Source organism: Anas platyrhynchos, chromosome 6 (assembly GCF_047663525.1).
Source record: "Anas platyrhynchos isolate ZD024472 breed Pekin duck chromosome 6, IASCAAS_PekinDuck_T2T, whole genome shotgun sequence".
NCBI lineage: Eukaryota > Metazoa > Chordata > Aves > Anseriformes > Anatidae > Anas > Anas platyrhynchos.
The window spans coordinates 20,047,613-20,065,059 of record NC_092592.1 but is presented as its reverse complement, the minus strand read 5'-3'; the positions used below and the strand labels follow the sequence as shown (position 1 = coordinate 20,065,059).

Here is a 17,447-nt window from a genome sequence, read left to right as displayed (position 1 = left end):
TCACAAATGTTGAGTGTCTGCAGTGTGCAGAATTTTTGAAAATAGTTAAATTATATGGATTTTAATTTTAAAATATCAGGGATGAGGATTTCTCCAAATGTTCACTTTCTCCCTTTGCCCCTCTTTTCTACCCCAACATCAGCGAAGTCATCTTCAGCAATTTTTCTCAATTTATTTAGTGTCCCTGACAAAGGGAATGACTTAGCTGGATCTCAACTACATTTTGGCCTGCCTGGTTTTGTAACTAGAGAGATTTAAAGCACACAAGGATGGGTTCAGCACAGGTAACGTGGAACAGGGAAATGAAACTGATCTGCCACCGCCTCTTGGGTGACAACAGAAAAGGCCCTTCCCTGACTCAACTTCCCCCTCTGCATCATGCTGGTAAGATTTACCCCTCCCTTGTAATGTTGGGGCAGACACTTCTTTTTCCTTTCCTCTCACCCTTCTGTGAATACAGGCAGATCTCACACACTGTTCTGCTCACAGATTCTTCTGTTTCAAGGTAGGTGCTAAAATGTTCTTCAGGAAATAAATTTCTGTTCATTAGCACCTCTGCTGGAGGCTGCAATAAGAGCCCTAGCTGGTTGTGCCAGAGTGAAGGGTCACCTCGTCACAGCCTTCAGGTCACATCACACAAAGCTGCAGCTTTTTATTAAGGGGAATATTGAAGCTTCCCCAGAAATGCCATTTGATGAGAAAGCAGAGCACATGTCTCATAGTACCATCTCTCAGCCAGTGCTGAGAAGCTAGAAAGCTCCAGCGCTAGCCTATTTTCATCATCTCAGGTTTAAAATTAATTTTGAAGTCAAATATCAAAGGCAAAGTCCCCCAGCCTATTGCCACACATACCTATCTCCAGGATGCACACCTTGTTTTCACTCAGATAATTCCTACGTAAAGACTACAAGTCTCTCAAATACAACAGGAATGGGAAAGATAAATATCTAAAATACAATCTTGTTTCAGGGGAAGAGGTTTGTTATACACATGCTTTTATATTCCAAAAACCACCTAAAGACTGGACTTGACAGCTTAAAAACTGTGTTAGCTGTCATATCTCAAACATGGCTTCTCACAGCAAGCACAAGCCTCCTAAAACAATTGCCATGAAGAGCAGATCGAGCACAAATCTGTTTGCTTTGTATGAGCCATACTTAGCACAGCACCTAGCAAGAAACCTAGTTCTCCAACTGCTGCTTATGGAGGGGGGGAGGGGGTGGGGAGAAAGCACTTTGCAAGCTTGCATTTGTTAAAATTTTCTGTGAATTTCACAAGCTGAATGAGAGCAGCAGGAATTTGAACGAACACTGGCACAGTATTTCAAAACTGGCGGAGGAAAAGAAACTTGACTCATGCATCAGTGCATGGTGCTTCAGCATCAGCTGTGGAGGGAGATGAAGGTGAAGGTTACAGTGCATCAAACTGGTAGGTACTGGTTTGGCAAAGCCAGGGTTTCCCCTTTGTGAATGTGTCTTGCACCTATGCAAGGGGCTACTAGGTGACTGCTTAGCGTAAGTTAGCGCTCTAGCAGCACAGCTGCCACAGGCAGAGAATTTCTCTTAGACAGAAACTTCACAGCCCAGTCTTCCAGAGAAAAGGAACCAAATCCTCAGAGAGCGTAAGTCAGCTCCAGCCCATGTAACGCTGTGCTATTTATAGAGCCTCTGGGAATCTGTCCCCACATAAGCTGACTGTCGCTACTGCTGAGTCGCATAGATGGCATGAAGTTTCCCACTACACCGTCTATAATTTTGCCAATGAGCATATCCAATCTCAGCTTAAAATCATCTGAGGCTTTCAGCACAGAAAATCACCGCAGGGTGAGATGTCTGACACCTCTTTGTCAATGCTAGCAAAGTTTCTTTTATGGGAGTTCCAGAAACCAAACCTCTTCCTCTTGCAATGTGTCCCAGGAGGCTGCAGAGAATGGCTTTCCCCAGCAGAGATGACCCTGGGTCTGCTCAACAGTGATAAGAGTTCAAACCACCGGCAATCTTTCCTGTGTTGCCCTAAGCAACGCTGCTATCAAAATAAGGCTAGATACCATCATGATAAGAACACCTGGAGTACTAGTCAGACTGTTTAAAGAGGAACACGGCTTTCTATTTTGCTAGCACAGATACAGCCCAAATAAAACCTTCAGCGCTAATACCTGCCTTTCTTTCAAGCAGATTGTGCTGGGAGCTTGGCTGTGCTGTTCCTACACACTTCTGTGGCTGTATCAGCCAAACGTCCCCTCTCTGTGTTTAAGCTGACTGGTTTGGGTAACGGGGCAGCCAATGATCTGTAGCAACCCCATCTGCTCCCTCGCCCATCCAGTAATGAAAGATCTCAGAGATAAGCTAGGAGGAGAGGAGACTCACTGCAGTTCTCCCACCACCATGTGCAGTTTATTGTTGTCACAGACCTGCAGTCTGGCTTTAGGCAAGTCCCTTTGCCCCACGCTCGTTTCCCTTACAGTTCACAGGACAAAAGGTGGGATGATGCTTACTGTCCCGCAGACCTTCACGTTGGGCTGGGCCTAGCACAGCATCTCTCAGACGAAGCCACCAGGAGCACTGTGCAAGGCCTGCACAGATCCAAGTAACCCCTAGCGCAGCCTCCAGGACTCCATCCACCATGGACTTTCCATAGCTACGTGTGCTGTCACAGCAAACATCTGTTTGGAAACTTCTCATCTAGCATGTGTTGATCAGCTTTACAAAGTGTTTCATATCAGAAGCTTACAGGAATTAAATTCTAGGAAATGTGTGGGCATCATATTGCTGTTTACTACCGCAGTAATTACGTGGCTTGCACTGTGATTTTACTGCTATTTTCCAGGCAAACTATCAGGGAACATGAAGGAATTTTCTATGCTTAAGTAAATATTCTGTTCATGGAACAAGATGACCTCCATCAGGGAAAGCAACTACCACAATTCTGGCTGGGACAGATGCCACAGTGTTTTATTTTATTAAAAGGAACAGAAATTTGTTGATAAAATTCTTACCCACATGACCTGTTGTTCAAGGACTCAGTAAAATGTTAGGTGTTCAAAACCCACAATAAAATTACAGCACTTAGAACACAGCATTTTGGTTGTTCTGACCAGTCTTCTAGAATCTGTGGATTTGTTCAGAAGATTTGCACTATGGATAAACCTTATATTTTCATTTTAGTTACACTTATCCTAAAATCAAGCCACTGCTAAGCATTTCTAATCCCAAAGATCTGTACCTAAACAGCAAGGATGACAGGGTACTGCCGGGGGCTTCTCACATCTAACAGGCCAGTATGACCTCTCGAAGAAACAGCAACTGCTTCTGCATTTCATTTCTGCCAGTAATCTCGCTAATGCTTTGTGAAACAGACCTAGTCAATACGATTTATTTTTAATAAAGAAGAGATCACCGGGACTGATGGAAGGAGAGACCAAGGTGAAATACCCATGTAGCAGGCACGGTTAGCTACCTACATCACCGGTAGGACTACGACATCCACATAAGATATGAGAAGGCAAAGGCAGTACATTAAGCTATGGAAAGAGACTTTACAGTTAGATATATGGTTTGAGAAAGAGGATGTAATTTCATGTAGCACTCTACCCAGAAAGATGAATCCTTTTTGGGGACAGCAGAGCATTACTGTCAGAGATGGTACTACTTACAAGGCCCTGAAACCTCACGGTTACAGATTAACTGTGCTAATTATAGACAACTGCAAGCCACATATGTAATGCCTAATGGGATGCACAAGGACTACACACTGAAATCCATGAAAGGCAAACATCAAAAAAGGCATTCTGACACCACTTCTTAGAAATCAGCTGTTCTGCACCAAGGGTTATCTTTGAAAGACCCAATTCTGAAGCTGTTACAGCTGCCTTATGTCTGACACTAAGCAGGCTTAAATGCTAGTGAATCCACTCAGCAGGGGATTTCTCCTGTGGGAGGGAATCCTTCTGCAGCATGGGACAATTGCAGCTGTTCCTTCCTCGGCTCCTCCTGTCGGAAATGCAGCTGGGAAAGTTAGCAAAGCCTGGACAGCAACAATTCCTGTTCTCAGCAACAGTCCAGATAACTTTTAGAGCAAGATACAAAGGGCCAATTTTTGCTGGGCCAGTTTTAGCACACCATTTGCCACAAACCAGGGAAACCACTTTGTTCATTGTGACCCTAGCCTTCTCTCCTGCCCTATTCCCATCTGCATTCTGCACTTAATTACATTTGAGAAAACAGCCCTGTAGGATACAGGTCTTTCAGAGAGCTGGTGTCCAATTAATTCAGAACCTCGCTAGATAACATCTGCTCACAGGTTCGCAGTGGCTGGCACAGAGCTCAACTACCATTTCAAATGCATTTGCCAACATCTTCTACAGAAGGGAAGCAGAACTTGACTAGAATTTGATTAGAACATTAGAAAATGATTTTTTTCTTCAAAAATTGGAAGATCCATTTCAAACACTGTATATAAGTATTTGTAGATGTGCCTATACAAAGAGGAGCCCTGCTAGCTTATGCTGCATGACTGTCACTCCAAACCAAAAGGGTTACCCTATATCTATTGATTGGTCAAAGTGATAGGCAGGGGATTTTGGTAATGTTTTCAAAGATGCTTTTACAGTACTAGGGCACACACTGCAGCCTTCTGTACTCCTTATCTTAGGCCCATCACTCAAATATAAATATTCATCACCCTCCCTCAACTGAGGCAGGTTGTAAGGCTTTGCTCAGCTTGAGTTTACTTAGTTCTCTTGACTTGGATCCAATTTCTGGGAAAGTTGTGGAGTAGTCAGACACCAATTCAAGAAGGGCACTTGAGAACATCCTTAAGTCTCATTAACATCAATAGACCTAAGCACCTGGGTTGTTACAGCCTTGCTTATCAGCATTCATTCGAGAAACTATATAAGCAAGGCATTTAGGGACACCAGAGTTTCTGTTATAGCCTAAAGTTGTGCTGCTTGAGCACACAGCTAGGAGCCTAGCAAAATTATAGTTCTCAGACAACTAAATTAGATTATTCTGAACTCCATTACTTTGCAAATTAGGGTTGCTGGTATCCATCAGTCTAGTTTAGACAGCTCTCAAGTAGTAATTTTATCTCTACCTTCCTCTCACACATTTCTGCACTACGGAAAAAGCCATGTGTAGGAGATTCTGCCATGAGTGCAAGCAAAACACTGAACAGGACAAGATACATAAGAACAAGAAAATTCAAGCGATTAAAAAAGAAAAAAAAAGAAAAAAGTATTTTCAGCTAAGGTATCAATCAGCCCTTCTTTGACTTAATCAGCCTTTCCCTGGCCAGAGCAGTCACACTCCAACAGATCTATGGCAACACATGGGGAAAAGAGAACAAATCCACTTGTAAAGGAATTTCAGTAGTCAGTGATATGATTCTAGGTGTGAATTAGCCTAAGTAGTTTATCCTCTAGTCATTTTCAAACTCCTGTGCCAACCCATACTTTTCCAAAGGCAGAAAACTGCCTGCCAAATCTTATCTTGTAGTTAAGCACAGTGCTACATCTTGAAAACCCATTTTGGGAGAAGGGCTGGGCTCAGAGATGATAAACAGGATAGGAGAGTTCAATGCTATGTGACCGCTCCTCAGTTCCTTCCAAAAATAAACTACTATACCCCTTAAAACAAACCTTGACCACGCAAGATATTAAAGCCCTTAGCTCAAGCACTCTTTGTACATGACAGGAGGAGATGTTATCATGAGCAGGCCAGCCAACAGAAACAACTGCTAAAGCAAAATGCTTTTGTGACCAGTGCATTGTTTCTGAACACCCAGCAAGAACCAGTGGGTGTCCCTCACTGGAACGGAACGACCCTGTGTAACAGCAAGAAGCTTTGCAAATATTGTTAACTACCATTCAAAACAGCAAGACACTGAAAAAACACAATGTGAGGGCTCACATATGCTTTGTCACTCCTCTGCCTACACACAGCCGCCATCCCAAACAATAAAAGGGAAGGAGGCTGCTGTGCAGTGAGTGGAAGGGGACACGGTAAGGCAGGACCTCCTGGAGCCAGGCTCAGAGAGAACTGCGAGCTGCTACACAGCACGCGGCAGGAGCCTGCAGTCTGACTGAAGTTCTGGCTACGCTACTGTACCAGGGAGCAAGGGCACCCAAGGACATTTACCATGCCTTGCACAGATGATCTGCGGTTGGAATTACGCTGCCTCCTTACGCAGCTGAGCACAGACTGCCCCATGCAGGTGGGTTAATGCCCTGTGGAAAGCCATCCAGGCCTTTTGGAGATGAGTAACTGTTTCCTCGCCAGAGGAGGAAGGGGTACCGGAGACTCACGAGAGTCAAACTTGGTGACTGGTCTTTGGAACACCATCCACACAAGAGCCCTTATTCAAGGCATATGAGAAAGTCAGACAGAGGACAAGCAGGAATTACGTTGTTATAGGTCATACAGCCAGAACAAGAAGAGGTATAAAACAAGAAAAGTAGCTAGTAGGAGAATGTAAGAAGATACGAGACGGAGCGGTCCCACCCGAGGATGTGCTGCCAGTATTTTAAAATAACAGCTCCCAGCAGCATCTCCCCATCATGTGACGGATCCCACACAGCAGGAGTGGCCGTGCTGCAGGGAGAAGTGCTGGGTGGGTCAAGGAATCTGTTTGCTCTTCTCTTGTTTCTCCCCATTTAAGCAGCGTTTTCATAAACACAACCAAGGAGGGAGGTGGCTCCACTTGGCAGACAGGTTCCTCCTGAGTAAATAGGCTGCAAGTGTTTATTCTCTGCTCTTGAAAGCTGGAGTGAGCACACTCAATAGCTGTGCACAGTGCTCAGCAGGCATAACCAAAAGCAGCGCTGAAGGCTTTGTGAAGGAAATGAGATTGATCTTTCCCTCAATATTCCTCCTTTTCCTTCCCCAAATACCTGCTCTTCAAGGATAAGAAGATGCATTTTAAAAGCAACATAGTTTTACTCCCCAAAATTGCTTGCATGAACCTCAAAAAGAGATGACTGAGTAATAACCACAAAACTCAATGTGACCTCTTCTGCCAGTACTGGTTCCCAAAATTTCAGTGACTATCCTCCCAATGCATGCACAGTTTGCCAAACCTCACAGACTGACACATTTGCAGCGTGGGATAAGAAGGCCTGAGACTGCTTTCCCACAAGCCCTCCTCCTGTTAGACTCTCATTTGTTTCCTGAGCACTTTTTGGGTCCTCAAAACAGAAAAGATGTAAAAAAAACACTGCAGTGAAGCACAGCTCACCCCCGTGCTCACTCGGAGATGCAGTGTGGGAGGAACTTGCTCTTAAATCACCCATTTCAGTCCTTTTCCCCCACACACATACAGATGATGCTTAATTATAACTGACATATTTCTGCTGCAAGGATTGCTTCATGTATTTCAGCCACCAAATGCTAAAAAATCCAAATCTTTAGTCCCAAACCAGGTTCCCAAAAATCTAAGCTTGCCAGCTCATTTTATGCTGGGTAAGAGGGAGACAAATGAATCTACCTTACATACTCCTGTCTTTTCACACTTAATAGGCAGGTGTTGGATCATCCTCCAGGGAAGGGTCCTATCAAGGCTGAGACACTGAGGTATTGCAAAGCAGCTTACATGGAGGCTGCTAATGATTTATGCGCTATATGATTAGCCAGAATCAGTCCCTAGGGCTCAGCTTGCAGATACTAGTTTGCCATAGACAGAAATAGTAAGTGATCTAAGCAAGTATTTTGCTATTTAATATATAGTCTAATTAAGAGATTATTAAATATTCAAGAAGTAACATAAGGTCCGTGCCCTGTAAGAGATTTCTCGTAACACGAGAAAATCACTTTTGTATAGGTTTGGAGTGATCAATGAGAGGAAACCAGCATTAGAAAAATAAATAAATAAGAACCAGAAACATGCAGGAATGTTGGCAAAGAAAGAAAGAGGCCCACCAGCAAATAAGAGCAACACTGTGATCTGGGCTGGAAATAGTTCCCCAAGTAAATTTATCATCTTTGGTACATTTAGTAAATCCGTGTGCGTGGTGTTTGGGAAATGGCACACAGCGCTGAAGATGCTCAAAGTACCGGTAAGGGAAGGTCTGGGTCACCATTAGTCATTTAAAAGGGTCAGGTTCTTCACCCCAGGGTGAAACAAAGGTAATCTTGTTTCAGAGAAAGCAAGACAAAAAAGGATTTGTGCTCTCTGCAGGACTGCTGTTCAAGGCAAGGAAAACATAGTGACAGCAGACAAAATCCTTACTCCCAGTAGCTTAAACGTAATCTGCACTAATAGGCTGAACTTGTCCAAAGGGTCTGAGTGAGGATCAGAGCCAGAATCCACAGCATGAGAGAGCTAAAAGTCAGCTTCAGCATCTTTGCCACGGCATCCAACCTGATCCCACCAGATCTGGGGAAAGGACCCCCTCCATCACATACTGCACCCTCTCCATAATGTGTCCAAGCACAACCGCGGAGCAACCTGAGCTGCCTCGCACAGCCAGCTTCCCCGGTGCCCCATCTCACATCAGTCACAGCATTCCTCGTTTGATGGTTCTGAGCCCTCTGCTCTGTGTTTTGGATACAAACCATTATTGGTAGCTGGAGGCCAAGACTCCCAGAGCGCGTGTAAGTCGCACAAAAACACAGGCAGGCTCCAAAAGGTGCATTAAGCTCCTACTCTTCCAACTGCAGAACATCTGCCTCTGGAGGCAGCAGGCTAGTAGCTGGGGATAAACCACAAAGCTGAACGAGAATATTAATGTGTGGTTTCCCATGGCTAGCATCAACTTAGGCAAAGAAAAATTGCCAGAGCCAAGCCACGACTGTGATGATTCAGCCTGTCAGGGACCACCTGCTGGCACCCCCTAACCTGGTAGCAATGATGCTTTCCACAGGGCCTGTGCTCTGCCACTGTGATTCAAGAACTGCTCAGGAGGAGGAGGAGGAGGCCAGTCACTATTTGAGGACTAGAGGGAAAGCATGATATAAAGATGTCAAGTTACATAAAGCTCACTCCATTCTAGGCACACTTTGCAGCCATTCATTTATTCACAGCATTAAGAGCTTACATATCATTTCTAGTTTAATTTGCTGACTTCTGCCTACCACCACTATCTGTCTGTGCTTTAGTCTGAGCTATCTAGGTTTCATTGCCATGGTGAGATATTTCACTCTGCCAAATTCAGCTAAAACCATGAACTATAAGCACATATATATTTTTTTAAATTGCACCAGATTTGTACTAGCTGTAGAAATTCTCAGTTTTACTGAGAAAACTATATTCAGTTCATTGAATTTCTGAATGGCAGTTACTAGGATCCCCAGCAGATAGCTGAAGAACAACCTTTTTTATTATTATTATTTTTAAAATAAAGAGGTAAATTCAGCTGCATGAGCTAGACAGAAACTAAAATCTGGCTTATTTCAGAGGCTCCACCTTGAAAATTCCCCTGCAGGATATGGCCTGGCTACAAACAGGACCAATTCAGAGCCCGATAACAACATTGGATTAGAAAACATTACTGACTGTATATCTCATGCACAGAGTAGTGTTAAAGTTGTGTAGGTTTTAAACCCAGCTACCTCATCTAGTCATCATCTGCCTTTCAAAATTCCTCAAGCTTTTCAATCCTCAATTGTTTCTTCATCATACCAAGAAGAGTTTTTCTATTACTTTATACTTTTCTGTTTGTTTGTTTTTTTTTTGTAAAATTTAGCTCTGGTCAGCTTAGAAGCTTTTTCTGAAGCGCAGTTTAACAAAATTTCACAAGCTGCCAGGTCTTATGAACTCACCAAGGTCAAAATGTTTAATATAATTTTCTTCTTGAGAGACAATCCTGTGGTACATGGTGATTATCATGGCTTAGCAGAAAAAAGCAACCTGATAATCTAAGGTGCTTTATAGTTAGGATTTTATTCAAGTCACTTTTTTAACATTTAAAATGCTTAGAAACACATTTAGCAGGGAAAAGAATTGCCACTTGCAAAATTACAGATGACAAGAAAAAAAATTTAATCCACTACATTGTGCAATTACTACAAGACAGCAGTTAAAGATTCATGTCAATAGCAGTGATTGAACATCTTTTGCAAATAAAAGATAACATCAAAAATAGCCAATATTTTACCCTTATTACAGATAATGATACAGTGACTGCTACTGCTGAGCCGATCTGAGCAGCATATTGTAGATAATGAGGCCAATCTCCATGTTACCAGAACCTCAGTGTTACCTCACGTTAGAAGTATAGGAATGAGTAAGCATATTAATGTAGTCATGTATTTTTAAAACACACACTTTAAGCTTTCCCTGAGTCTAGCACTCCTTAAGGCAGTAATCCCTGCAGGGACTACTCTGACAGTTACTCCGTGCATGGATGTTACTAGGCAACATTCACATCATCTTAAGCAGTTGGCCATGCTTGTGTAAGACCAAGCAAGGAAGGGTGACGCTGCAAAACTGCAGGCAGAGCTGGATCCGGACACTTTGAATACAATGGAGCAGCCCAGCAATGTGACCGTAAAGAGCTGTGTGGCTGCCACTTCGTGTATATTAGGTTGTACCACAGGAAGCATACAATTCTTTTAGTCTCTAACACACATTTATTCTGGCAAAGTTTATACCTACTTGCACAAAAATGGTGACTGATCTTCACTGGCCTTGTCTGTTGTGAAATTTTCTTCTCTGCGCTGAGTACATGTCCCTTTTTTTAGGCTTCTTTTTCATAGCTGCAAAGAAGAGCAAGCAAATGAGATTCTGGAAAACTCAATGAAGGAGGTAAATATTTTTCTCTGAGCTTTTCCATCATTCTTGGGCACAGATATTTTATGACCAAATAAAGTAAGAGGTCTGTTCTCGTTAAGATGAAGTTTTGGAGAATTTAAAAGCAATTTTTACAGTCAGGAAGCAACCTGATGGCAAAGTAGCAGTAAGCTTGTAATGCTACTGTTAGATGCACTTTATGTGAAAAGCATGGACAGCACAAAAAGGTTTTATAGCAAGTTGTAAGTGCAGGGGATCCAGTGACCTCAGCAGACCCACATCCCCTTATATTTGCAACACTTGTCCCAACCAGACTTTCCAGGCCTGTATCTAGCTATGCATTTGCAGCATTTTCTAAATGAAGTCCAGCATTAGGCTGTACTTTCATTATTCTATAAAGGAACCTGTTTAATTCAGTGAATCTATTTCTGTAAAGCAATCAACTGCATTGGGAAGATGTAGAGTATAGATCTATTTGCAAAAGTTGTTGTGGTTCAGATTTTTGAGTACGCTCCGCTGTGAAGTCATGGTTCTAATTAATTTTGCAAAACATGCTTGAAAACTGATGTAAGCAATTGCTTATAACAGAAGTCTCCAACAAACATTTATGAAATTGTTAAATAAAAAAGGAACACTGTGTTTAGAAGTGTGCTCTTTATTCATTACATGAGCTCCTAGTAGCATGAATAAATTGGCAGTTTTAAGGCAGCCAATTTGAGGCTGTTTTACGTCAGTCACCCACCATCTTTTTTTCATTCTCCTAACCTACATGGTACCCATTTGTGGCTCACTGCATGACTCAAACCACAGCAAGTACACAAAATCATGCACAAGTGCTCATGCAAGCACATTCTGCAATTATTTCATTCTTCTTTTCCCAGGAACGTTCTTGTGAGCAAAAGGCTGCATGGATAAATACCAATAAACAATAAGTACAGTAAGATTCAAGGCTTTTCAGTTCATTTTTTTTTTGTTTGTTGGTCTGTTTGTGCTATCCTTTACTCTTGCAGAAAAGTTGTGGCATTTTCCTATTTCTGCCATGCACGTTTTTATATCCTGTGCTAACAGAAGTGGCATCAGTTGCACAAAGCCAGGCACTAGTGCAAGCTGGAAGGCAGCTGGGCTGTGTCAGAGCCTAAGTTGGCAATCTTTGCAGCTCTTCTGATCCAGTTTTGGGATGACTAACACCAACCAACGATCCTGCCCTTTACACACTGTCAAAAGGGGAGGACTGTGGAAAGTGATTCCCACGGGATCAGGTTTTGTGTACATCTCCTGCCTTTTTTTTATCTGCAGTTTTCCATTAGTCTAGTTCATAATTTTACGAAATGTCACTCCAATTATCTTTGGTTTTGCAATTATGTAATTCCACTCCCCTTCACACCCCAACTCCACTACTGCTAAGGATTCAAATATAAAGTCTAGAAACAGTTGTAGGGTTCTGGGCTCTACAGAACTGTATTCCCTTCTGTGGCACAGTAACCAGCTGAGCTGTCAATTAAACAGATGGGGGGGGGGGGACGGACACAAAAAGAGAAAGAAACCCAACTGCAGACAAGTAAAAGGTTCTGAATCTTCTCCTGTTGGCACAGCAGAACTACAGCACAACACAAACTTGTCCAGGCTTGCTAGCTCCAGTAGGACTGGATGCATAATACCCACTGTTACTGCTGTGCAGATTATCAAATCCATGTAAATAGTAGGATGCAATGTACTAAGAGAATATCTGTCACAACTCTTCCATACAGTAAAAAGTCAATGTCCCATTCCTGCAAACTGTAGGTCTTCTGCAGGGCTCCATAAAGAAAAAAAGACTCAATTGCATCGATTGTTTGTATACTGGAGCCTGATTTTTTTTTTCTGGGCTCATGTCCTAGGTGGAACTATGGCCTCATAACAGACTGATATCTCCTACCGTAACTGTTAACTATGGCTTCAATGTTTTTTTTTTGTTTTGTTTTGTTTTTATAAACAAAGTCATTATTAAATTATTACTTGCTATAGTTTCATTCACTTAATTTTCACTTTGTTTCCACAGCTCCCAGATCGGTGAAATGCCAAGCACCTCCAAGTCCGAGCCAATTCCTGTGTTGTAAGAGAAGTGTCATTCAGGACACAGAAGTCTCTTCAGAGCCTAACAGCATTTCAGGTTTATCATAGAGACAGTCCTAAACTTATCGATGACTGCTCATGGAGTGCCTAAAAGAGGGCATCTTCTTAGGCTGGGACTTCCAAACTACATCAGTGACTATTATTTCTGAGCCAATCTGAGCACACACACAACCCTAGTAAAGCTACCAAGTACACTAAAATTTCACCTCCAGAACAGGAGTTTTTAGGATTTCAGCCCCTTTAAACAAAGGAATCATGTTCCAAACCTTCCAACCTAGCCATCCAACATTTTTAATCCATCATTTTTGAAGAAACAAAGCAGGTAAGACTCACGAAGTCAAGATGGGAGTCCTACATGGTATTCACAAAGGCTACAAAACTAAATTCTAGATTGAAAAGAATTGGCAACCACTTCATGCCAAATTCATCACTAGCACAAGCAGATGTAATTTCCAAATTTATGCCAGCTTGCAGCCACTTATTCTGAGAATGTGACCTTTCTCGTTCCTGCTTCCCCCTGCCCCCCAGCCCCCTCTTGGTTTTGGCACACAGCCCAAGACTGCGTGCACCAGTTATGCAGTTATAATACTCCAGTCTTAGTTTCCTGTAAGTGGTAAGGACACCCAAAACGCACATCACAGGGCCGTTATAAATAGTTAAATCTAGACAGCACTCCTAGAAAAAGCACACATTGAAAATAACAGCAAAGAGCTAGATCTCACAAGACACAAAATGCTGAAAACTGAGGAATCAGACTTAGTTTGATGGAGAAGTCAGCACAGAAGGCAGTACAGTTTCAAATATGCTTTCGCATCTGTTAACAGGAGTTCAAAAATATATTACATTTCGGTCAAGCACAAGGTATTGGGCACACACGGATATATGTCAAACAGCAGGCTAAAGGTTAAAGAGGGATTCAGTTAACTATTACTGCACAGAGACTTCATTAACCCAAGGATGCCTCATCCAGATGTTTAGGTATCCAAAGGCTTAAAGTGTAAGCAAGCCAATAGGTCAGCAACACAGGCTTTTCTATTAATCTAATAGGGGATTTTAAAAGCTATGTGGATTAGCCAGGCCTGGCTGTCTGCTAACCATTTAAAGATTTTGCTGTCTCTTTTCATGCCAAGTCTCAGGTTTCTCCAGGACAAAACTGCTTAAAATAGCAATTTTAAACAAAGTTTTGAATAAAACATCCTTATGGATAATTTTTTGTTGTGGCTTGGAGGTCCATTTACAGTCTGCATCAAAACTCCTGTCTTATATCCCTTCACTTTCAGTTGAAGGCGGCTTTGACAGTCTCTTGCATTAAGTCACTTGTTTTTAGTTTTATACTCTAGCGGTTCAGTAAGATCTCTATGTCAAAGGACATTAGCACAAGACGTATCAGGTTAACAGCTCTGAAGACAAAAGACCTGGCTACAGAGAGCACCCGCCACAGGGGAGCAGAGGACCAGGCTTTCATCCTCCTCACCAGGATCCAGCTGGCAGATGTAAATGTGGGCTTCAGCAACATGTTTCTCTGCATGCTATATTGGTAGCCACTCTCAAAAGCTGTAGATATCTAACTTGCACATGCACAGAGCTGAACAAGCACTGAAGAAACAGCAATGAGAGGACAACAAGATTTAAAACACCATCCTAGAAACTTAAGGTCTTCTTGCTGTCATCTACCCTTTGAATCATGCACAGAGGGTCGCTCTAGATCCAGTTTAGGAGCTGAGATGTGGTAGCTGGTGAACTCAGTTATATAGATTAGTTTTAAAGAATGAACAGTATATGAATGAGCATAACCTGCTAGGTACATGTGAATTCTTGAAGTTGGGCAGTGGCCACCAAAGCCATTTAGCAAAAGCTAAATACCGAATTGCAACCTATGGTTCCCTACATCATACCTGCAACACCAGGCCTTTGGTATGGAGGGAGCCTCAGCAGCTCGAACAACTGCAGAATAAACCATAAACAACCCATTTGCAGTGCTAATAGAAGGTTGGAGGGCAAAAAGAAATCACATCATGTATTCATTATGAACAGCTACTACACGTAGATAAAGGCTCAAGGCTAACGAACCATCCTGGGCTGTGTTCTTGGGCAGGCTTCAGTTCTAAACTCAGCTGAAGTTACTATGGTGACAGGAGTGTTAATCCACATGGGTTATATCCTGATTCCTGCTACTGATCACATTTGAAAAACCTAATAGGCTATCAATTTACATGCAGTTGTCTCCTTCTTTGGGATATGAAGTGCGCTTTGCTGGGTTGCAGGGATTATATGGCTCTTTTCTTTTCATGTGGTGTTTAATTACAAAGATTTTAAACAGAACTTGAGCAAAGCATTAAACTACAATTAAAAAGTAAATGGGGTCAGTAGTTTGTTGTTACTTTTCCCCGTTTTCTTCTTGAAGAGGCATCAGTGGGCAGGGCTTGTCTACACCTCCCAGGGACCTGCTGGCAGTCCGGAGTCATGGGAGCTCGTGGCAGAGACAAGGATTCACCGTGCTCCCTGAGGCCTGGCTCCAGACCAACATCAGTCACCAGCAGTTGCTCTAAAACGAGCGTGTTTCTTTAAAAATAAGAAGGTAGCGCTCGTCTTTTAGGGGATATTTTACAGCAAGAGTACTCCCTTTAAGGAATTATGGTTGTTTCTCCCCATTCAAGTGTTTTCACTGATTTCAAACTATGAGTTATTTTCAACTATTAGAGCTTACCAGTTGAATTCCAAAATAATGTAATCAGTTTCATAAAGCTGCTTAAATTAAAAGTGAAGTTAATTTGAAGCTTAGTCTTGGGGGAAAAAAAGCAAACCCAACAACAATATTTAGCAGCTTTGAATATTTAGCAGTCTTAAAATTAGAATTTCATATTTTTTCCAATAATTAGTATTTGTAGCATAATTACAGTTTGCCTGTCATTTTACTAATCCTTAAAGAGCTTAGCTGCAAGTAGAGAGCAGTTATCCAATGCACAAGAATATTGCTATCTAGTGGGAAACATTCAAAGTCCCTTCAGCTACAGGGTTTAGAGATCCCCATGGGTGCGGGGGAGAAGGGGCAACATAGACATCACACACATCATTTCCAGACATTTAAAGCTTGTGAATTGAATTATAATTTGAGATCATAGTCAAGTGCCACCAGAGAGGCTCCATCATTTGGTTCAGTAAACATTCGGTAATGTCATCATTCCAAAACTTCTGTAGAAGTCTGAGTGTCCTCAGAGTCTGACTCTCAGCTCAGCTCAGACTTCGCAGAAAGCAATTTCATTTTCCAGTTTTACCACTTCACCCCAAACCTTTTCCTCAGGTACCATGTTGGCTTGGTACCAGCCATTCCCCCAGAGGTAAAGTTTTCCCATCGATAGCCTCTGGACCCAGACAAAAGATTTCAAGATGGTCTCTTGAAACTCTGGCCCAGTCAGAGAAGTTATTGAAAAGCCTCCAACAAGCCCTGCCCCAGACATCATATCACCTGGGAAATTTATGATATATCAGCCTCTACCTGCTGTTCACATATTCATTAAAGAGCCTCTTCAGAAGTTTGTACATGTTATGCCATCTCCTTATCTGGGTCACAAGTACAAAACATACTACCCTGACCTTTAATTTTGACAGAGAAGCCTCAAAGACATCCATGACTGATGTTAGACAACATAAGAGGAACACTTCGTTATGATTAGTTTTAAGATCACACATGAGACTTTTTCAGGCTGAAATCCACACTAAGAGGAGACTGTTTTCAGTAGCTATGTTTCTTAATGTTTTTCTGCACAAGTTCAAGCTACTGAACAGCTAAGTCATTCATTTAGCATATGAATAAGAGATATTTCTTAAAATACAGGGCTTTTCATGCAGGCCTTTTTATAGCTGTAGGGACCCATTGTGAAGTCTGTTCAGAACAGTAGTTTCTGGGACAGCTTTATTTGCACAGAGTGGAAACTCCACTAACCAATCCAAGGTTCAGCAGTTTTGTTCCTTCCTTGTCTGCTCTGGCTTTTTTAGTTCAGTGACTCTCCAATTTCAGCTACGATATCCTTCCAAAAGCAACATTTCTGTGCTCAGATTTTTGCATGCAGCATCAGTCATTTAAATACCAAAAATCAAGGACTTAAAATCACACTGCAAAACTGGAAAAAATGTTCCCCAGAACTAGGGATGGGTGAGGATAATGATTCCTCATAAATATGTACAATTTGCAGATCAATTTTGTTGTGCCAAGCACTAATTTGTGCTTTTATACTTTGATAGTATTCTGTAGTTGCTAGCGAACTTAGCAAGACGATGCTTTAACCACCTGGTCAAGTGCTTTGGAAAAATAATGACATTGATCATTTTAAATGGGCAGTAGATTAAATGGAGTACTTAGTCCTGACATAATTTTTGACATTTAAATCACAACAAATATTTTTGTCTGACATTACCATTTCTCTCCCTGTCAATCTCCTTCTCCACATACAGCTGCAAGTGTTTGATCCTTGAATGAAAAAGAAATCTAGGAGTTCAGGGCTCTGCAGAGCATCTCCTCAATCTGTAAAAAATAGTTGAGTCTGGTAACAGTAGAAACCATTGAACAGAAGGTCGTCTCTGTTACAAGGCAACTTTACCATCACAACAAG

General features: G+C 42.1%; 1 protein-coding gene across 4 annotated transcripts in view; it reads right to left on the bottom strand.

Annotated features, from left to right (window-relative positions):
• The window catches only part of SORBS1 (sorbin and SH3 domain containing 1), a 235,428-nt gene that overhangs the window by 184,749 nt on the left and 33,232 nt on the right, over window positions 1-17,447 (bottom strand). For all 4 annotated transcript variants that reach the window (XM_072040126.1, XM_072040127.1, XM_072040131.1 and 1 more), the window contains one exon: window positions 10,591-10,691. The gene's annotated coding sequence lies outside the window, so the exon portion shown is untranslated. The remainder of the gene's footprint in view (window positions 1-10,590; window positions 10,692-17,447) is intronic.